The following is a 24,289-nucleotide window of genomic DNA, read 5'->3' as shown; positions in this document are numbered from 1 at the left end:
CCCCAGGTGTTCTGCACTGTGCTTTCAAGTAGGAGGTGTCTGTGAATCTTTATGAAATGGCTAGTGAGACACAGTCTCTGTATTCAAGGAATTACAAAGTGATCACAGAGATAAGACACATAAGACATGTTCACAAATAACTACTACATGTTAATATCTGTGGTAAAGGCAACAAGAATAATTACTGCCATTTATTGAGCCCCTACTATTTACTATGCATTGTACTAAGTCTGGAGATATGCTCCTAATTTAATTATCCCAGAAATTCTGCAAAATGTTGAAACCCACATGTCACCTGCCCGAGTATCCTTAAATGCTCTTGTCTTCTGAGGTCACCTGTCCTGAAATTTTAAATATAAAATGGCTTATACATCATTCCCCACCATCTACCACCAGCGATCTAAAGACTTTACTTCCTATTCAATTATTGCTCCAGTTTCCTCCCTCTGCTGGCTTCTGGCTCACCCTTGTGTTTTACTTCCCACAGTTGATTTATTCTCATACAACTCAAATATTGAGACAGCCTCTTTCTCCTTTTGTTCTCCAAAGTGACCACAAAATAAATACTTTTCAGAGATTGCTGAAGATTTGAGATTAACAAGTAAGGATTTCACTGAATGCACCATAGAATGAGTTTCTTAAAAAAAAAATCTGGACAAATTTTACTTAAAGCTTATTTGCCTTGCATAATATTGGGGAAACCTCACTGGCTTCTTCTGATTCCTGATTACTTTCTATCAAGTTGCACAGGGCCACCTCTCTCAAGACCATCTCAGATATTTTGAGCTTTGCCACCTCTACTACTTTTCCACAACTTCTTTTAGTTTCGTTAGCTGCTTTCAGGAACTTCTAATTCCTATCAAGTTCTTAGCAGAACAAATCACTTCTCCCGATGGTTAGTTTTATGTGTCAACTTGTCTAGACTATGGTACCTACTTTTTTGGTCAAGCAGCAGTCTGAATGTTGCTATGAAAGTGTTTTTTAGATGGGATTAACATTAAATTCATTAGACTTTGAGTAAAGCAGATAATCTTCCATAATGGGTGGGCCTCTACAAATCAGTTGAAAGCCTTAAAGAGTAAAGACTGATGTCCCCCAGTGAGGAAGGATGCCTCCAGACTTGCCTTTTGACTCAAGACTGCAACATCAACTCTTGGTACAATTTCCAGGCTGCCTTTCTGAAGCTTTCAGACTTGCCAAACCCATAACTGCATGAGCCAATTCTTTAAAATAAAAGTATTTACATATAGTTATGTGTATATGTTTGTATGCATGTGTGTCCTATTATTTCTGTTCCTCTGGAGAACCTTTATTACTTTGTCCTTGCTTTTCTCTCTTGGTATTTCTCTGAGGAAGAGGAGCTCATCACATTTCACACCCAGTTGGACCTATCAAGGTGTATTAGTAAATATAGCCAACTAACCCAAAGATACTTTTCAAATTGCTAAGAGATCAGAACAAAGTGTAGGCAGATGGTTGTTGAAGAATATTTTTCCCTCTTAAATAGAGCTTAGTTTTGCTTTTGTTTGCTGATTTGAAAGTGGAGAAAATGAAAATCAGAGGGATGAGATGATTTCCGCCAAACTATTCAATGGCCAGCCTGGACTTATGAACTTCAAGGTTCATATCCTTCCACCACATTTCACTGTCCCCATAATGTCAAAAAAAAAACTAAGAAAGAGAAAATATTTTTCATCTTGGCTCAGTCAGGAAAAGCTTCACTGAGAGATGCAGGCACTGGGACCCTGAAGGATGGGTTGTCCATCCCAGGGATGGTGGGTGGGATGCTGGCAGGAGGAAAGGCAGGGAGGTGGAGAAGCAAAAGTTTTATTCAGGGAAATGGAGAATAAAGAAATCTGGCTGGAACACATAGTTCACTCTGAGAATACCATTAGAATAGTTTGGAAAGCTAGAATGGGCATAGCCAGGGAAGAACGTGAATAACTACAATAAAAAACTAACACAGGTAGCATAGTATTCAAATCTTAAGTGCCCTGTGTATAGCCCTGTGTATAGTGTCACAGGTCCCCTAACTCCGGTGCTACCTAGAAGAAAGGAAATGAAGAGCCTTAATTGCTCAGAAATCAAGATGATGACAAAGCCATAATTCATAATTTGCAAACCCTCTCACATATTAAGTAACCTGCAAAGCATATCAACTTGAAGGTCGTTTTAAGAATGTGAAAGACACTTGGCAAAGTTAAACTGTTTTTCTCTCAAGCTTCTAAAAACTCTGTGCAGATGTGTTACTGTCTATCATCATGAAGATGTTACTGCTGAGGAACAATCTAGAAATAGGTGAGACTGCAATGGGCTCTGTTCACCTGAATTGCTCCCTCCTGCAAGATGCTACCTGAAACCCCATAGCTGCAGTTACTTTCCTAAGCTTGAGGCTTTGATCCCTGGGAGATGTCCTCCTTCGGTTAGAGTCCTTTATGTCTTTTCATTTCCCTTAAAAGATGAGACAAATGAATCAGTAATCAGAAGGTGCAGGGTCTTCCAGGCAGTGGAAAAGGCATTGTTTGTCTTCATCCTGACATTTTCCCTCTAACTCTCTCTCCTTGAGCTTGACGGTCATGTTGCCCATCAGCTTCTCATATGTACTCTGCTCACTCCTCCTCACCCCTCTGAATTTTTCACAGGTTAATTCCTCTGTCTGAAATGCTCTCCCTTCACTCTTCTTTCCCATTTATTTCCTACTCATCATTCAGATTTGGTTAAAAGGTTGCTTTTACAAGAAAACCCTTCATAGTGGTTGGACCTGGACAAGCCTGCTGGATGACATTCTTGTGGCAGCCTTTATAAGTAATTTATCATCTCTGGCATCCCTCAGGGCCCTTATGCACACCTGTCTCCATCTGACTTCTTACTCTTCCTTCAGTCACCAGAATGTTACCTGATACCTGCTGCCTCCTAACCCCACTGATGCCCCACACTGATTATTCTGGCTGCTTCTCCTTTGACTCCCTTACTTTGAGCCACTTATATTATACACTGTGGTATAGAGATGTCTTAGTTTGTCCGGGCAGGAATAACAGAATACCATAGACTAGGTGGCTTATAAACAGCAGAAATCTATTTCTCCCAGTTCTGGAGGCTGGGAAGTCCAAGACCAATGCACTGGCAGATTTGATGTCTGGTGAGAGCCCCCTCTGGTATTACAGACTCCATCCCTCTGCCCTCATGTGGCAGGAGGGCCAAGGAGCTTTGTGGGGTCTCTTGCACAAGGGCACTAATCCCATTCATGAGGTCTCCACCCTCATGACCTAATCACCTCCCAAAAGCCCCACTTCCAAATACTTTGGGGGAACGAGTTGCAACATATGAATTTGGAGGGAACAAATATTCAATCTATAGCAATAGAATAATGACATCCCCAAAGACGTCCTCATACAAATCCCCAGAACCTTTGAATCTGTTATCTTACATGGCAAAAGGGACTGTACAGAGATGATTACATTAAAGATCTTGAGATAGATAATCCTGGATGTTCTTGGAGGGTACAATGTAATCACCCACCTTGTGAAAGAAGGAAAAAAGGGAAGCGAATGACACACAGTCAGAAAAAGACATGTGACAATGGAAGCAGAGGTTGGAGTAATGTGCTTTAAAGATGGAGGAAGAGACCATGAGCCAAAGAATGTGGGCAGCCTCTGGATGCTGGATGAGGCAAGGAAGCAGGTTCTCCTCTAGAGCCTCCAAAGGAACATCCTTTGATTTTAACCCAGTGAGGTCATGCTGCTCTTCTACCCTCCGGGATAGTAAGATAATAATTTTGTGTGGTTTTAAGCCACAAAGTATGTGGTAATTAGTTGCAATGGCAATAGGAAACTAATACCCACAGCCTTGCTTCATTGTAATTTAAATTCCTTTCCGCATCACAAGGCTACTCTTCTCACCCAGGGGGAGCTTGCCTTAGTCACTTTTGTATTCTCCATCACAAAATAAACACAAGAAATACATTTTGGTTTTTTTTTTTTTTTAACCTAAATAAATACGTAAATGAGTGAACCACTCAGTCTACCAAATTTACTCTAATAGACTTTTCTGTTGTTTGGCTTGTTTAACTCTTTAAACATACTGAATGTTTTATTAAAATATAACATGCGTAGAGAGAAGTGCACACATCATCTGGTGGACAGCTTGATGAATTTTCGCAAAGTGAACATATCTGGCTAATCAACATCCAGCTCAGGAAACAACATTAACAGGGCCTCCAGAAACCCTCACATGCCCCCTTCCACTCAGTACCTACACCCCATTACTGTTCTAGCAATTTGTACCACAGTGTGCTTCTTTTTCAAATAAGGCATTCACATGGTAAAGAATTCAAATGTTCAAAAAATATATACAGTAAAAATTAAGTTGTTTTGACCTTGTTCCATGCTGATTCTCCCCAGAGGCACCCATTATTAGCAATTTATTATGAATCCTTTCTGAGACATCTTTTGTGTATGTCAGTATATACCTTTTGGTTTTGAATCACTTTCTGCAGAATTGTTGTCTTTGGGTTAATGCTTACCCTTAATTTTTGCTCCAGGTAAGTGTGCTAAAGTTCAGCATTTTGAGAGCTAACACATGCAGTGTAATTCTCAAGAAAGATGACCTCACCCTAGCAGGGAGGTTACCCACATCACTTTGCTCACTGGCCTAAGGTCCATCTCTGGTCCATCCCTCCTGCCTGATTCACCTGCTCTAATCTACAAGAAAAGGGATTTTAATATGACTGAAAAGAATTCTACTCTTGAAGAGAGCACATGAGAAATAGCTACTTGGAGGTGGAATTGGTACCCTGTTGCCAAAATCAGCCTTCTGTTTAAAGGCAAGAAAACACAGCCGTATGATTCACTGTTAGTGTGTGTGCATAGAGTGTTAGATTCCAACTGCATGTTGGAGTTGTCTGCTTCCTGGAAAAGACCAGATGTAAGTGAGAACATCTCTGGGACTGCAGTCCTGTAAATGCCACAGTGCCGTTTTAGCTGACTGTAGACAAATCCAAAGCACTGTAATTCTGTTGCCCTCACTGCCTGGGAAAAGTGAGCTTCTTTCATCCTTTATGCTGATTTGGTACCTTCCAAATACTTTTCCCCTAGAACTCACTTCTATACCACAGAAGGCAATAGAGGGCAACAGACAAAGCATGGGTTTTCAAGTCAGGACATGTGGGTCCACATCATGCTCTACTACTTACAAACCCTGTGACCTTGAGAAGGTCAACTTAGTCTCAGAATCTCATTATGTGTACAGAGGAAGAAAAATGATGACTTACCTTGTCCGGTAGTTGAGATGATGTATGCAAAACCACCTGGAACCAAAAAAAAAAAAAAAGAAAGGCAGTTATTATCCTCCAAGGATTTTGCACTGGAAAATTAAAAATCTTTAACAATAATTTAAAAAATTAAAAACTCACCTACTTTTTTATAAACCAGCTTTCCTCTTTCTATATACATTATCACCATTACCCCCAAGGACTCAGGAAACAGACACGAAACTTGGGATCATCTTTATTTTCTTCTTTCCTTTGACTTCTCTCAATTAAGTAACCACCAAGTTCCCCCATCCCTCCTTACAATACCTGTTATAGCCAGTTCCTCTATTCCTGCCCCAACTCAAGCTTATCCCTCCTTCCATCTAGTCCAGCAGTCCTCAGCCACAGGCAATTTTACCCCCGGGCACAATTGGCAATGTCTGAATACATTTTTGGTTGTCACACAGGGGAGCTGCTACCCCCTTTAGATATTGCTAAATGTCCTACAATGAAAACCACAGGCCTCTGCAACAAGGCATCATCTGGGTCCAACTGTCGATAGTGCCAAGGGTGAGAAACACTGGTCTCATCTAAGTCTTTTTCTTATCCAATCTTCCCTGGATCTCTGCCAGACTAATCTTCCTAAAATTTTCTCTTATGATCTATAACGCATACTGACTCTATGTTCCCTAGAAGGGCAAACCCAAAATGGACTTACTTTGTTTACCCATAGAAAATGAAAATTAATTTAATAATAATTAATTTCTTTAATTAAATTTTTTGGCTGCTTTGGGTCTTCGTTACTGTGCGCGGGCTTTCTCTATTTGCGGCGAGCAGGGGCTACTCTTCGTTGCGGTGCGCGGGCTTTTCATTGCGGTGGCTTATCTTGTTGCGGAGCACGGGATCTAGGCGTGCGGGCTTCAATAGTTGTGGCATGCAGGCTCAGTAGTTGTGGCTCGTGGGCTCTAGAGCACAGGCTCAGTAGTTGTGGCTCACAGGCTTAGTTGTTCTGTGGCATGTGGGATTTTCCTGGACCAGGGTTCAAACCTGTGTCCCCTGCATTGGCAGGCGGATTCTTAACCACTGAGCCACCAGGGAAGCCCATTAATAATTAGTTTCTGAGCAACAAATATGTGCTAGAAATTGTTCTAACTATTTAATACATATATGAATTCATTTCCTCTTCAAAACAGTGCTATTAGAATTAAACTCAGGTGTTCATTAGCTCTGGTTTTGTAAGATGGCTTTCTGTAATTGAGCTTGGAACATAACAGGCAGACACTCAGTAAGGACTTGTCAAGCAACAATAATTAACATCAAATAGGCCTGCTAATATTTGTTGAGTTTGTTATATAACAGGTACTACTAAGTGTCTCCCATGTACTGCTTCACTTCATCATCAAAATCAAACAGTCCTGTAACAGGAAGAAAATGCAAGTGTCCAATTTAGTCATGGTTGGTTAGGTTTTCATATGGTTTAAGGTCCATGAAACGACAGACATTAAAATACATAGGTCATTTTTTCATTCTACAATGGGAGGATTGCTGTGGGATAAGAACTTGATACTTATGCATGTTCCGGTGTTTTTCTTCCATGCTTTGACTGAAAAGGTATATCTGAGGAATGGCAGTCTTCAATCTTTAAAGAATATATCTCCTGCTCACTGGAGCACATGTATCTTAGCAAGGTTTCCAAAGTATTAACCACATCTTGCTCATTCCATCTGATTAAGATGACCTCATCAATATTGTGGACCAGAGTGATGTTCTGCAGAACGTCCAGTTGGTCCTGGACCCTTAATACTAAAACTACATATTACAACAGAGGATGAGAGAGTTAGCATAGCCCTGGGGAAGGTCAGCAAATATATACTCAGTCCAGGTGAATGTAAGCCTTTCCAATCCTCTTTCTGATTGGGATAAGAGTAGATTTGCCAAATTGATGTTCACATGCCACATACCTGGAGACAGGCTAACCTGCTCTAGTAAAGAGCCCACATGTCACCCAGCAGCAGTAATTGGGGCTACTACTTGGATGAGTTAGAAGTAATCTACTATCACTTTCTAGAATCCGTCTGTGTTTTGTAGGAAACTGTCTAGGCTTAAATTATGAAATAGTAGGAACCACCACCTCTGCATCTTTTTTTTTAATTGAAATATTGTTGACTTATAATATTAGTTTCAGCTGTACAACATAGTGATTCAATATTTTTATAGATTATATTCTGAATAAAGTTATTATAAAATATTGGCTATATTCCCTGTGCTGTACATTACATTCTTGTAACTTATTTTATACCTAGTAGTTAGTACCCCTTAGTCTCCTTCATCTATCTTACCCTTCCCCCCAACCCTCTCCACTCAGGTAACCTCTAGTTTCTTTTCTATATGTGTGAGTCTGTTTCTGTTTTGTTATATTTGTTCATTTGTTTTATTTTTTTCAAATTCCGCATATAAGTAAAAATATATAGTATTTGCCTTTATCTGACTTACTTCACTTAACATAATACGCTCTAGTTCTATACATCGTATGTATCTATATATACATATATAGATATATTTATACCACATCTTCTTTATCCATTCACCTGTTGCTTCCATATCTTGGCTATTGTAAATAATGCTGCTATGAACACTGAAGTGCCTGTCTCTTAGAGTTTTCGTCTTTTCCAGATATATGCCCAAGGGTGGGATTGCTGGATCATATGGCAGTTCTATTTCTAGTTTCTTAAGGAACCTCCTTAAGAGGTATTGTTCTCCATGGTGGCTTCACCAATTTACATTCCCATCAACAGTGTAGGAGGGTTCCCTTTTCTGCACACCCTCTCCAGCATTTATTATTTGTAGATTCTTGGTGATGGCCATTCTGACTAGTGTGAGGTGATACTTCATTGTAGTTTTGATTTGCATTTCTCTAATAATTAGCGATGCTGAGCATCTTTTCATGTGCCTGTTGCCCATCTGTATGTCTTCTGTGGAGAAATCTCTATTTAGGTATTCTGCCCATTTTTTGATTGGGTTGTTTGTTTTTGTTATTGAATTGTATCAGCTGTTTGAATATTTTGGAAATTAATCCCTTGTCAGTCTCATTGTTTGCAAATATTTTTTCCCAGTCCATAGGTTGTCACTCTGCCTATTTTTTAATTGGGTTGATTGGGGATTTTTTGATGTTGATTTGTGTGAGTTCTTTATATAGTTTGGATATTAACCCTTTATCAGACACAACGTTTGCAAACATCTTCTGCCATTCAGTAGGTTGCCCTTTTATTTTGTTGATGGTTTTCTTCACTGTGCAAAGCTTTTAAGTTTGATATGGTCTCATTTATTCATTTTTGCTTTAGTTTCCCTTGCTTGAGGAGATAGATTCAAAAAAAAATATTTTTAAGACCTATGTCAAAGAGTGTACTGCACATGTTTTCTTCTAGTTTTACAGTTTCAGGTCTTATATTTAGGTCTTCAATCTATTTGGAGTTTATATTTGTATATGGTGTGGGAAAATGTTCTAATTTCATTCTTTTACATGTAGCTGTCCAGTTTTCCCAGTGCCACTTTTTGAAGAAACTGTCTTTTCTCCATTGTATATTCTTGCCTCCTTTGTTGTAGATTAATAAGTGTGTGGGCTTATTTCTAGTCTCTCTATTCTGTTCCATTGAGCTATATGTCTGTTTTTGTGCCAGGACCATACTGTTTTGATTACTATAGCTTTGAAGTATAGTCTGAAGTCAGGTAGCATGATACCTCCAACTTTGTTCTTTTTTCTCAAGGTTGCTTTGACTATTAAGGTCTTTTGTGGTTCCATATGATTTTATAGGAACAAGTATGGACAATTAAATTGCAAAATAGTAGGGACAATCATCTCTGAATTTTTAAGTATTTAAGGGCAATGCAGATTTCTACCATTCCCCCCATGTGCAATATTATTTATGTGTGTTGCTTCAGCTAAGGAGTAAGCAATTTCAATTTCAGAGACTTCCACTTGGCATTTCCCATTACAAAAGCTCTTATTTCACAAGCCAAGGGATCAACATGGAAGTTGTGAGAACTACCAAGAATGTTGTATTAGTTTGCTTGGGCTGCATAGCAAAGTACCACAGACTCAGTGACTTAAACAATAGAAATTTGTTTTCTCACAGTTCTGGAGGCTAGGAATCTGAGATCAAGATCTCGACAGGGTTATTTCTTCTGAGTCCCCTCTCCTTGGCTTGCAGGTGGATGTGTCCCCCTTGAATTTTCATAGTATCTTCCTCTGTGTGTGCCTGTGCCCTAATCTCCTCTTCTTACAAGGATACCAGTCATATTGGATTAGGACCCACTCTAATGACCTCATTTTACCTTAATTAATTGTTTAAAGGCCCTATCTCCAAATACAGTCACCTCTGAGGTAGTGGAGGGTTAGGACTTCAACATATGAATTTGAAGAGGATACATTTAACCCATAACAGGAATCTATTCATGACATAATTGGGGACCAGGAAAAATGGCCACCTGGTGTGCCTGTGGATCAGTCATTGTATGCAGAGCCTCTTGGGAAGAGGCATGACCTCAAGTAATGGGGCTCTCTTGAGCTGAAGCCATTTTTATACAGAAAGAGAAGCTGAGCACTGTCTGTTGGTACCACTCCTATGACTGTAGAATTTCATTCTTTCTTCCTAAAAGTTGTTCTTCTGTCTGAAACATCATAATACCTACCATACAATAATTGGGCATTTTGATGACATTCAAATTGACTAATCTATATGTTGACAATTTACTTGAGAATTTTGCAAATTCAGACTCTAGTTAATTAGAAAGTATATCATTCCTCCCCAAGTGACAAATGATTGTCATCACTCTAAGCCTTTGTGGTTTTCAGGGATAATCCAGGTGATAAAAAATAAAACACTAAGTTGGGTATCAAAAAATCCTGACTTCTAATTTCCCTCATGGAATATCCTTGCTACTCAGAATGGTCCATGGGCCAGCAGTAGTTACATCCCTGCAAAACTTGTTAGAAATATAAAATCTCAAGACCCACCTCAGACTTACTGGATCAGAATCTGCGTTGTAACAAGATCCCTTCAGGTGATTCCTATTCTTATTAAAGTTTGAGAAGTGCTGCTGTATATGACCTTGGACAATTTCTTAACCTCTTTGAGCCTGATGTACTTCGTCTGTAAAAGAAGGCAATTATAACTAGAAGACCCCTTAGATCCCTTCAAGTTCTAAAATGCCATGACAAATCTGAGCAGAGTTTGATCTTTAAAAGTAACACTGTGCCTCCCATAGAAAATGCATTGAACTTTTGGCCTCTTTTATGCACGAACATGCTGCTTCCTGCAAACTTGACTTCCATCTGTAATGGGCAATTAAAGTCATGGTTGAAAGGAGATTTCTGATAGCCTAAATGTAAAAGGCATTCTTATTAATATGTCAGCTCTGCACCTTAAGGCTAAAGTAACTTAGAGGCATCTCAGGGTGATGTGTAAATGTGCTAGACCAACACTTAGTGGAGTTTGGGAAGTGATTTGGGTTAGGCCAGCAAGGACTCTTATCAATTTGACCATTTAGTGACTTGACCCTCAAGAGAGGACTGATGACTCCTGGTTAGCCAGTTAATTTATGGCAATACTTCATTTAGATCCAGCCACCAACAAGACAGTGATGGTGAGCAGGAAGGAAAAGGTCTGGAATGAATGAAAGATAGAAGCTTTACAATTGAACACCAAATTACCCCCCATTCTTTCTGTATGGATCATTTGAAGTCCCAGGCCCCCTTCTAAATTGAAACTTCCCAAATGATTAAAAACCCCAAAGTACTTGAAGGGTGATCTGTGAGTAGAATTTGGTATAAAAAAATTATAATATAATATATTATATATATAATATTATATGTTATATTAGTTTTAAAAATAATATGTTATATTAGTTTGAAAAATAAAAACAATATTAATACCAATATGCTAATAGAAATATGACAACTAACTTTTATTGAGTATTTTCTCAATGCCAGGAAATTTTTCATGTACTTCATTCCTCCTTAAAACAAAATAATGAAGCAATGCTATTACTATGCACATTAAACAGATGAGGAAACTGAAGCTTAGATTAGGAGGTATGGGGTAGCTGAAATAAGAACCCAGATAATCTGACCTGAAAACCTCAATTTCTATACTGTTTTACATTTCTTAATCCTCTAATCTTTGTCACCTGCCACATAAATCTTCTTAATGAACATGCATGATAGAAATTATCATCTATATTTTATAAATGAGGAAAGGTCCGTTACCACCTAGATTCCCACAAATTTACATGTGGGAAGAAGAGGGCGCTATATCTACCTGATTAGAAAGCCTCACCTCTGTCCATACATAGTGCCCACCACCTCTCAGCACAAGGTTTGGGCTAGACCTTTTCCCTACCTGTTACAACTATTAACTTGTAAACAAAGTGATGCACATAATCCTCATCAGGTCTTCTCTCCAGGTGATTTGGCAGGGCTCTACTTGGTTCATGATAAAAATAAGTTACAATTTTAACATAAAAAAGGGATGTTCTCATGTAGAACCATGTGGAACAATATTACTTGATTAATGATTTATCGGCAGAGTAGTGCTCCAAATGCAGTCAGTTCACTCTGCAGAAATAGCCCAGGTGGTTGTCATGTCCATCCTGTGGATGAGGAGCCCTGGTTGAGAGGGGTGCAGAGATGTGGCAGACACCATGGGTACCCACTCTTAGCTTTTACCCCATCAGCGCTTACCATCCATGAGCCTTGCCTCACTTCCAGTTGCCAGCATCCAGGCTCTCTCCCCGAAGGCTTGGTTTTCTTTGGCAGACAAGTTCCCTCTGCCTGCATGCCAGACAGGCCAGCAATACTGGGGTGTTATTTGCACTCCCACTCCCATCCAATCACCCTCAAACAATGGCTGGTGAGAGCTGATGGTGGGAGCCAGTGGCTTCATGCCCTAGCTGCCTGGCCCCTCTGAGAAGTTTTTCACAGTATTTCTCAGAATTTCTCAGTATAATAAGCTATTGTCCACAGTGCCATAATCAAAAATTGCTTGATAGGACCCTCCTTATTAGCTTCCTTACCTACTTTCTTTCATTTTTCCACTCCCCCAGATTTTTCCTGGGCTCATCTTCCAAATAAACTATTTGCACTTGGAACCTTAATTTTGGTTTCTCGCAGAAGCAAACTCTGAGACAAGACAGTTGATTTGCTGAGTTTACACTGATATTGTGGGCTGAGTGCCTGCTTTATGTCAATCACTAGACTAAATGTCCGGGATATGATGCTAAATGAGACAGACAGGGCTCCGACTTTTTTTGAATCTACAGTCTAGTGTACAAGACGTTGAGAAAGTCATTGCAAGTCATCACAGTGGCATGAAAGAAGCCAGTCTAGAAGGCATTTGTATGTAGTATTCCATTCATTTTGATATTTAAAGAGGGAGTCACGATGGGGGAGAATGGTGTAAGGAGGAGGAAGTAAATGCAGTAAGCACATCAGAACGTAAAACCAAAGGACCACGTGGTGCATTGGAGCAGCAAGATTAATGTGGCTGCAGGGAGGGGAGAGTAGCAATGAGATAAGTGATGAGGATGGGGAGGTAGCAGAGGCCAGATCCAGGAAGGGCTTTTAATTACTAAAAGGGTTTCTGAGTTTATCCTCAGGGCAATGAAAATCTGTTGAAGGATCTTAAACAAGGCAACGGAAAGACCACTCTGGCTAAAATGTGGAGACCTGACAAGAAAGAATTGTAACCAGACAACCAGTTAAGAGATCTTAGACTTCTAGTCTAGTACGTTTATAATACACTTTGCTTCCTTTTGCTGACTGTGTCACTTAGGAATTTAGTTTAGCAGCACATAGCAGAAAATCCATGTAATGGTGACCTAAACAAGTCGGGGGTTTATTTATTTTTTCTTTCATAACAAGAAATTCAAGAGTAAGTGGTTTTGGCTTTGGTTTATTGGCTTGAGGACATTGGGGATAAAGTCTTCGTGGGTATCTTGCTATTGTCCTCACGGTCACAAGGTAGTCCAATCCCAAACATTATCTCTTCATTCCAGACAAGCAAATACGTAAAGGAAGGTGGAAAAATAGATACTGGCCAGCCAAGTCCACTTTTCAAGGATCATTCATAAGAGTCCATCCAATGATTTCTGCCTACATGAAAGTTGTCCCAAATTATCTCATGCGATCATCCCCAGACACTAGGGAAAATGGAAAATGCAGTTTTTAGCTGGGAACATTGCCATAGAACAAACATCCAAAGTTTCATTAATAAGGACGGAAGGGAAAATGGATATTGGGAAAGCAATTAGCAGGCTTCACCGAATCTATGTATACAATAAAACAGTCCGACTAGATGAAGCAACAAAACCACAAACGATAGCAAGAGAAAAACTCATAACAATGATAATAATTCAAATACTGCCCCTGTTTGCAGAGCATTTGGGCTTTTCAAAGTACATGTTGTGATTCAATTCCCCTATTTAATATACTTAATAAAATGGTGGAGCATAAAGATATTGATGTTTCACTAAGCAGAAATAACCCAAGAAAAGCTGAAAGCGTGATAAATTGGAATGGCAGAGAAACAACTTGTCACTGAGCCTTAAATTGCTTTTTTACCACAAATTCTTTTTTCTGGACTTTGACTCACATTTGTAATTGGTTACATCTTCCTGAAGCAGGTGTATTTGGGGGTCACTTAAAGAAATGACCAGAGATATTGTAGTATGGTGGAAAAAGAGAGATCCGGGTTCAAATCTGGCCTGCGCATTCACGACTCAGGAGAAATGAGCAAGCTACTTATCTTTTGAGCATCAGTTTCCTCTTTTGTAAAATCTAGTAAAATGAACCTGCTGTACAGTTTTCAAAAAGTTTCAAGACAATTCCTGGCTCAAGATATATTAACTAGGTGCTTGTGTATTCTTCCCTTATTGTGTTATTGCCATTGATCAGACACTAGGAAGAATATTAGGGTGACAAACTGGCAGAGCAGTGAGTGGTAAATTTTGACTTGGCCTGGAGGGCAAAGGGTGCTTATGTAACCTAAAGCTAAAAGACAGCTGGCTTTTGGTGTGAATTGAGGAAGTTCGCACTATATTCCACATACCATAGGCAACTGATAGTACTGCAGGGTGTTAGAAAGCGAGGTATCCTGATCCCGGCAGCCTCCTTAGGCAGAGAAGCACTGGACTGAGTGCAGGGAGAGAGAGAAGAATGGGGAAGTCTTTAAAGAGAAGGTCTCTGATTATTATTCTCCCTTAGAATAGGATGTTTGAAGCATGACCAACATCTACTTACATAAAATAGTCTCTTTCCCCTGAAAGGAGCTTTGGGAAATGCGGTTGCCGCAGTGACTCACAGCTACTGAGGAGAAAATCCTCAGGGCCTGTGTGATTGGCCTGTGGGGCAGCCACTATACGTCACTTCTGCTTCATGCTGTGAGTCCAAGGCACTTTTTCTGAACAACTGTAGTCTTGCCATCCCCTATCGCATGCCTGCAGATCCTGAAACAACCTTAACTCTATCCATCCCCTGCTGAGCTCGGTTAAGCTACTCGGAGTTGCCAGGATGGGCCAGGAGAGGCTACTCACATATATCTCAGAATGGTTGATGGCCGTCGAATGCAACAATTATTTACCAAATGAAAACTTCGTGAAGGCTCTAAGCGTGGCTCTGAAGATGAAGAGTGATAAAGCAATAGTCCTTTTTCAAGGATTCCACAGTCAGATTGGGGAGGGTCACAGATAGGAGGAAAAGGAAGGGCTCCAACTGCCTGAGAATCTTGGGGAGGGTCTCCGCAGAGGTGTTTTGCTCTTTTGTTTCTTTGTTGTTTGTTTGTTTGAGTGAGTAAGAAATAGCAGAATGAAACATCAGGCCAGAGAGTGAGAATGCCCAAAGACACAGAGGAGGGATGTAGCCTGGCATGTCTGGTAACTGGTTTTTGGAAAGATATGCTGAGTTCCATCATGAATACATAGCTAAAGGATGTAACAGTTTATTCTACAGTCAATAGGGAGTCAATGAAGGATTTTGACCAAGGGTAGAGTGTATTAAGATATTTATTTAAGCTAACAGTTCAGCAAGGTGTAGAAGGACCCAGAGTAGAGCTACATGGGAGTGAGGAAGATGAGCTTGAGGAAGTAACGTGAGAGTCCAAGGGGACTGGGAGGCACAAATGAAGACCCTCTCCTGGGCATCAGTGATGGCCATCAAGTGAGAGGTGGAGCCCCATTTTTAAATGTGCATACATAGATGCCACGTCAAGTAATGTTCATGACAATTCAATTTCCATTTTATAGATGGGAGGACTGAAAAGAAGTAATGCCTTACCCTAGGGTTAGAATCAGGATGTCTTGATCACAATTACAATTTGTCACTCCAGGCAGCATGTGGACTCAAAGTTTGCAAATGAGGTAGGTCTTCATGGCAGAAATCATAAGTCGTCCCTGGAATTCCTGCTAGGTTGATATCTCAAACGCTTTTTAAAAGAGATCTTTTGCACACATAGTGAGGAATTTCAGGGGTACATCTGAGGCCATGCATTTAATCTATCTTCATCTGGGGGAGCCTGGAAGAGAGATTTTGAAATAAAGTCCCCAGAATTCAAATATCTTTTCTCAGTCTCCTTCCTTAGTCACTGTAGGAGTCACTTCTTGCTTCATCAACTCCAGTCTGAAGCAGATGTGTTTAGAAAGTATTAGTAATATTTGCTGGAAAATATAATCATTTTCTTACATTTGTATTCATTTCTTTGAGCTGCTGATTTATTTCTGGATATTAATTTAAATCCGTTCCTAATTTTAATTAGAGGTAGGATTTAATAGTGTTGAGTTTCTTACCTTTTTTTCCTTCTTCTTCTAAGAAAGAATGTGAACTTCAGCAATCCAGGATTTAAAGTATCTGTATTTATTCTGGGACTTAACAACAATAGGTGGGGATTAATATTTGGATAGGGAATATGGGAGTGCATTCACTGTGCCTTTTGAAATTAATTAAAAATGTTTTAAGATTTTTTTTTAATGGGTTATTTAGTTAAATTTTTTTAATGGGTTAATTTAGGCATTTGCGTGTTTTATAGTGTCTGGTTCTAGCCCACCTCAATATTCATTAACTCATTTTTCCCCATCGCATCTCTTGTTCAGCAGCACAACATCGTCCTACTTTTCCTCCCATTGCATTTTAAACTGCAGCACTGCTCAGTGCCTTGTACATTCCCTCACACACCTCAGTGGTTCATGTCCATGTACTTTTGCCCATCTTATTCTCTCTGCTTGAACGCTCTTTCCATGTCCTTATGCACCTGGAAAATTCCTACACATTATTCAAAACCTTGCTAAGCCATCCTCTGCTTAGCAAAACCTTCAAGGAATCTTCAGACAGAATTTATACATCCCTCCTCTTATCATTTCTATCCCTCAAACAACTGCATTTGGATTTATGTATAATAAGGTATTGCATTTGTGTATAAATGCCTGTCTCACTTTCTAGACTATAAGCCATTTAAGGTATTATTTGCTTCTATATCCACTCCCCTGCCAGGCTTAGCATGGCCTTCAAAAATAGTGCTGACTCAAAAACCTGAACTCAACTCCCTATCCCACCTCTTTCAAGGGGAAATGATGTAACTACACCATGAAAGTTAACTTTTTTTTAACCTGCCAAGTAGATTATGCTTTCAATTTGTCAACCGCATGGTTTGAATTCAATCATATGTTGGCGGTGTACTCAGTGCAGTTATCGAATGCCAACTAAAAGAAATGGCAGAAAACTCTATCGATTTTACAGCTTGGAATTTACAATTTTCCATTTTAAGGAACACTATTGATATCAAGAATTGCAATGAAATAACAATGATATGTTCTGATTAAACTGTGTGAGCAATACAGCAGAATTTTTTTTGCACGGGGAGCTTTCCCACTTTTTGCTGTGAAGGAATAGAAAGTGAGGACTTTGATAAGTGGCAAAGCTCTACTGTTTGCCTTTTTCTTTGGCTTCTCATTGTTTCTGGGATGCACAGCAAGGATGAAGTGTATTTTAGTGACATGCAATGAGGTTGAGAAAGCGCAGTCTATATGGGTTTTTTTTTTAAAGCTCAGGAATTTAACAAATGTACCTAAAGCTTACTCCAACGTCAAAATTCCCCAGAGAACGCTCATAATTATTTTTGCTGAAATCTAGGATTTCATAAAATATACTGTCAAGAATGATTCTCTAGACTCAGAAACATCTGTCTTCCGTTCCTTATTTTCCATGTCACTTTCTTTTACAGCATCATGGATGAAACACACGTATACACACAGAGTTTAAAACCACGTGCAGGGTTCACACCTCAGTTCTGTCACACGTGAGCTGGGGGATCCTGGGCTTTAGTTTCCTCATATAAGAGTAACCTCATCATGCAGTAGCCCCATCAAACACCTTGCACAGTGCCTGCCGAGAAGAATGTGATTAAGAAAGGTGAAGTCCCTCCTCCTTCCCACTTTCCCCTCTTCCTTCCTCCCTTGAAATGAAGTAAAAGTAAACTTCCATACATAAGCTTTCCATTCTAAAGAATGCCAAGTTCTGATTTACTTTTTAATCCCCCCTGAATTGAGAAACCTGATAGCCAAGTTTATTTGAATTATATAGAAGAAAAGAATAAATGGAGTTAGTGAAAACAAAGAAAGAAAATTTTCAGGAATTTACTTAAACTTTTACACCCAGAACAAGACCAGGGGTTAGTAGAGTAGTGATGAAGCCACATTTAACAGGTATCATCCTCTATAAAGCAAACATTCATTCAACAAACACTATTGCTTTGCCTACTGAGTCTTGGCCAATGTATTGGACTCTGTGGATTCCAAGATGAATTAAGATGGAGGCACTCTCTCTCAATCCATGAGCTAACAATTTAGTGCAAGGACAAAGACACTTAGCTTTGTAATCATCTACCTTCTCACTGCTGTAATAAAGCAGACGTCCAAGTGTGGTATGGAGAAAAACAGAAGTCTGAGGTTCTGTGTCTCTCAACTCTGTTAGGGAAAAGTAAGTGAGAGTTATTAGAGAATGCTCTGATAAAAAGCAAAGGGGATGGGCTTTGTGAGATGGAATGGATTATGACCTGCAAGCTACAGAGAGTAATCAACAGGTTCTAGGCTAGGGAGGCTCTTGAGAGCATGACCAGTTTTGTGTTTTGGAAACGTGATATTCAGAAAGTTGACCCATGAGTTTTTATAAAATCTTCAGTGTATAGATAGTTGTATTGCAATTGTCCATACTTTGTTATACAGTAGGTTCCCACTATCTACAAATATCATGAGTGTAGTGAAAGGTCTCATTCTTCCAAGCCACTGCACTCCAGCATCAATAAGTAAGACCGTTTGGTGGTGGGAAACAAAAATCTGTGGGTAACTGAAATAAAAAAGAAAACCCCATTGCTCTTAGCTTTGTGGTGGAAAAGATTTCAAACCTACCTTTTCCCAATTTTCTGTGGTTTAAATAAAAGTTTCAAAAAATAATTTCTTTGTTATGATTTATTGTTTTGCATGCTTTCATTCGTCTGTTCATTCATTCAGTGGAAGGAAATATCATTTATTGAGTGGCTATTGAGTACCAGGCACAATGCTAAAGCATTTTCACATACATTATTTCATTTAATTTTCTCCAAATCCCTCCGAGGTTGATGTTGCCTTTTTCATGCTATAGATAATGAGACTGTGACTCAGAGCTGGCATTCTTTGCTAAAGGTCACAGGACTGGTCAGTCTTGACTTTCAATCACCATTCCTTCCAGGGCTACCATGTTTGTTCAAATGGTTTGTTCAAGTGGTACCCTGCAGGGTTGTATAGTGTGACAGCCCTATTACACCCGTATGTGACCCCAAAGCCCAGTATGAAGTTCTATCCAGGACCTTACTATGCCAAGGCTCATCTCTCCACAAATTTTCAATTGTATTAATTTATGGCACTGAAGTACTGGAAAAAGGACTCTATATATTGATACTAGAAAGTCAATAAATTCACAGTAGTAACATTTGTTGTAGATATTTGTTTTGTTCTCATAAAAAATAATCTGTCTAGGGGCTTCCCTGGTGGCGCAGTGGTTGAGAATCTGCCTGCCAATGCAGGGGACACGGGTTCGAGCCCTGGTCTGGGAAGGTCCCACATGCCGCGGAGCAACTAGGCCCGTGAGCCACAACTACTGAGCCTGCGCGTCTGGAGCCTGTGCTCTGCAACAAGACAGGCCGCGACAGTGAGAGGCCCACGCAATGCGATGAAGAGTGGCCCCCGCTCACCACAACTAGAGAAAGCCCTCGCACAGAAACGAAGACCCAACACAGCCATAAATAAATAAATAAATAAAAAATCCTTCCCCCCCCAAAAAAAACAATCGTCTAGAAACACAAGATAAAAGTTGTTTCAAAGATCCAATTATTTGAGTTTTACTTCTATACTTCCATCTCATTTACTTTACCCAGAATCCTGAGCTCCCCCAAATAGCTGAGAATATAATGAAAAGCAAATAAAGACCCCAGATCCTCCGGAACCCCCTCTGAAGCACAGGCAAATTATCCGTGGGGCCGACTTAGGTCTTCCCTCTGCCCCTTTACTCATTTTCTGCGAACTTAGAACCTATTTAGTCTTCATTTAGAAAGGATTCTAACATGCCTGATTATGAGTGGACCAGCCCACGGCACAGATGAAGTACCAGGTTAGGAGGTCTGAGAGATGCTGAGGCAGGAATGATGGTAGAACTGGAAGGCAATGAAAAGCCAGAAAGAAACCAGAAAGCCTAACAGTTGGCTCGCCTTCATGTGAGGGCAGACATCCATCCAGACTTCAAATGGCCCCTGAGGGGTTCACTCTAGGGGAGGAGTCAACAAACCAGGCCCACAGGCCAAATCCAACCCACAGCCTGTTTTTGTAAACCAAGTTATATTGGATCACAAACGAGTCATTTATCATGGCCTCTTTCATGATGTGATGGTAAAGTTGAGTAGTTGTAAAAGAGACCCTATGGCCCATAAAGCCTAAACTATTTATTTTATAGCTCATCACAGAAAAGGCAGGCCTGCTCTCGAATAATCAGTCTTACAAGGATTTGCCCCAGTCATCAGGTTAAGCTCAGTTCTGTGGGTCACCACTAGGCTGTAACTCTCTGGAGCAGCTGGAGGGTTTTCTTGTAACCATGGTACTCACATGGTACTCAGAATATCACCCACCGAACAAAGATTCCCCAGAATACAAAGTCCTTAAAAACATGCTGATGCTTACGATAATAATCTTTCCTTACAGGTAAATTCACTGATGCGATATTAATGGGTGCCTCTGCCTGGAGTAATCTCTCAGGAACTTGTATGGTGGCATTTCCATTTCATTCAGGGCTCTACTCGAATGCCACTGCCTTAAGGAACCCTGCCCCTAACCCCTGACCCCTGACCCCTAACCTAAATAGCCATGGTCTTTGTCTCCCAGTTCCTCTTGCTCTGCTTCATCTTCCTTCAAAGCACTGAGGGCTCACTTCCCTTGTATTGCAGAAGTGTTTATGCATCATTGATCCCTCTCACCAGAATCCAGGATCCGTGGGGCAGGGATCTCATTCACATCATCATAACTGTAGCCACAGCCTCTGTGATGTTACCCTGTTTGCTCGGTTAACATGTGTTGAATGACTATGAATGGAGTCCAGCAAAGGCACTAATGGATGAAACATTACCTTCCTTTCATGAATGGTCAGGAGGCTTAGAAAGAAAAGAGAAAAAAAATCCCTCATGAAAACATGAATGATTTCTTTAACTCTATGATACACCAAGAAAGCTCATGGAATCATGGAAGAAAATATTTATTCTATTCTATGGTGAGAGTCTGAGAAAGAGTAGCAAATGAATGGAGTGACACAGGTCTGGGTTCAAATTTTAGGTCTGCTTCCTAATAGTTGACCCTTTTATATATAAACTATTTGAATATCAATATATACATATGCATATTATTCAAATATATATTATATATAATCAATACACATTTATATACCTATATATTATATATAATCAATATATTTCTATATAATTTATATATATAATATGTATTCAAATATTTTATTCATGTATTAAGAAGTAGACCTGGAACTTGAACCTAAAAATGTATTTTTTCATATGTTCATATATACATACATATATGCATGTGTGTATATATATATTTATGATTAGTTACCACAAAGGATTATTATGAAGGAAGACAATGTACACAAAGTCACTGAGAGCTTGGCCCTCCACGTACTTGCTGATTGAGTTTGCTTTCAGCAGATGGGCTGTCTCTTGAAGAAGTGAGATATTGCTGCTCAGACCTGCCTTTGTGGTTCTTTACTAAACCCTCAGTTCCTCACTTTTCATTTTGAAAGTAAAAGTGAGAACCAAAAGTCATCTCCCAGGGGAGCTCCTTGGGTCACCTTCTCCTTTGTTGGGAGAGGGAGGCTGACCCACTTCCAAGGGAATTCCCAAAGTCTTCGGAAGAGGACTGGAATTTGTTTACTGTTTTCCACAGTCTTGTTGGTTGTCACAGCTTGACTTGAGGCGGCCCTGGAATCAGCTGCCTCATTAAAATAAAGCCCACTTTCTGCCTTCAGTGGCCAGGGCTGGGCATCTGAAAAGGCTTCTGGTCACGTCCTGCAGGCGACCAGAGCTTACCCTTGGAGGGGAGAGGCCTCCAAATCAAGGGCAGGTACACGCCTCCCATTCTCAACCCCCTGCCAAGCAGTACAATCACTCTAGAAATTTTTGGAAAAAAATATCTTTCAGCATAAAAGGCAAATTTCATGCTCTAATCAAAATAACTGCCAAGTTTTTTTTAAATGCCACCGTTTTAAAAGTCTTTCAGTGAAAAGGGTGCTCTAGGAGAAGGAACAAGAAGAAGAGGAATGTTCTCACCCAGACACTACCTCTCTGTGAGGAGGAAAACAGAATAAAATAAAATGACATGAAAGAGTTGCTTTTCGCTTTTGAGAAAGAGTAGCCAGCTCAGCAAACAAAACGCCCTTCTGAAATGTTAAGGACTTCTAATTATGACAAATAAGCTTGGCTTCAACTAACTTCCAACCCTAAGATTTACAACCTCCAGCTGCTTGGAGAATTTTAGTTCTTTGGCAAGATCCTTCCTGCTAATGTAGTCAATTCTTGTTTGTCTACAGTGTTGAGGAAATGGGGGATTTCTAGTCTATTAAATAATTCAGGTAAGTAATGACAAATAAAACCAGACAAGTTTTCAAACCCTGGATCTGTTACTTCACAGCTGTGTGAGGTTGGACCAAATCTTTGCCTCTCTGAGCTCAATGTTGTCATTTGTAAAATGTGAAAAATGTTACCTGACTTTAAAGGCTGGTTGAAAGGTTGGTGAAACCTGAGTAAGAATCTATTTTCAAAGTGCCTACAATAGCATGTTTTGCAGTAATCTATCCTATTCTGTAATCTCTGGACACCACACTTTTAAAACAGATATAGGAAAGTGGCTCAAGACCATAACTTGAAAACCTAAGATAGGAGTGAGACTTAAGGGGACATGAAAACCATCTTCAAATGAGTGGAGCGCTGTTAGGTAGGAGAGGGATTAGACTGTGTAGGCGACACGAAGGAGGAATTAAAAACAAAAAAGAAAACAAAGATTACCAATTATGGGAAACATACTTTAGTTTAGAATTGGGCCAATATGAAATATTAATTAAACATGGGCTGAGAAGTCAGGCAGAGTTCGGTTCTTTTGTGAGTTATCTGACCTTGAGAAAGCTTCTTCACTTCCTAGGTCCCAGTTTCGTTTCTGAAAAATGTAACCAGTCATAATCCTTATGACCAATTTATGGCATAGATATTAAATGCATAGTGATATAAAGCACTCTGTGCCTGGCTCATAAAAACATAATAAAATAGAATGTAATGTACAAAATAGAATGTAAAAATACTATAATAATAGCAACTATTATAATTCCCTAACATGCAAAGAGGGTCATCTAGAGCAGAAGTAGTAATAATTCATGGTCATTGATGTGAGGCTAATACAAAACTAACTATCTGGGGAGCAGGGTGGAATTCAAGCAAACCAAGATCGTTGTCCTAGAATATTTTTGAGATCTATTCAGACCTCGGGAGTCTAGCATTCCAACGTTGCTAACGTCATCTGAAACATGTTTTTTGTTGCTGGTGCTTTCAACTTTGTTGTTGCAGTGTTTTAAATACAGCTTATTTGAGATATGTCACACATCATAAAATTCACCCTGTTAAAGTGTACAGTTCTGTGGGGTTTAGTAAACTATCTCATTTTAGAACATGTTCATCAGCCCCTAAAAACCCCCATACTCATTAGCTGCCACTCCCAATTTCCCCCTACCCCTTCTCCCTCACAACCACCAATCTCCTTTCTGTCTCTATGGATTTGCCTCTTCTGGAAATTTCACATAAATGGAATCATTGGTGTCTTGTGACCGGCTTCTTTCACTTAACATAATGTTTTCTGGTTCATCCATGTTGCAGCATGTATCAGTATGCTATTCCTTTTTATGACCCAATAGTTTTCCATTGTATGGATACATCACATTTTGTTTACTCATTCATCAGTTGATGGGCATTTGGCTATTTTGAATAATGTTGCTATAAACATTTGCATACAAGTTTTTGTGTGGAAATATGTTTTCATTTCTCTTGAATATATACCTAGAAATGAAATTTCTAGTCATAGGGTAACTCTGTTTAGTATTTTCTCCATATCCTCCAAAAAGACTTTGATTTTAGCCACCCCAGTGGGAGTGAAGTGGTAGCTTAGTGTGATAGTGATTTACATTTCCCTAATGACTAATGATGTTGAACATTGTTTTCATGTGTTTATTAGCCATTTGTATATCTTCTTTGGAGAAATATTCTATACTTTTTGGAGAAATGTTTATTCAGATCCTTTGCACATTTTTTGTTTGGGTTGTTTTTTTATTGTTGAGTTTTAAGAACTCAATAATTTTTTATGCATTCTGGATACAAATTCTTTATCAAATATAAGATTTGCAAATATTTTTTACCATTTTGTGGTTTA

The sequence above is a fragment of the Eubalaena glacialis genome, chromosome 5, assembly GCF_028564815.1.
Source record: "Eubalaena glacialis isolate mEubGla1 chromosome 5, mEubGla1.1.hap2.+ XY, whole genome shotgun sequence".
NCBI classification, from domain to species: domain Eukaryota; kingdom Metazoa; phylum Chordata; class Mammalia; order Artiodactyla; family Balaenidae; genus Eubalaena; species Eubalaena glacialis.
Note: the sequence above shows the minus strand (reverse complement) of the source record.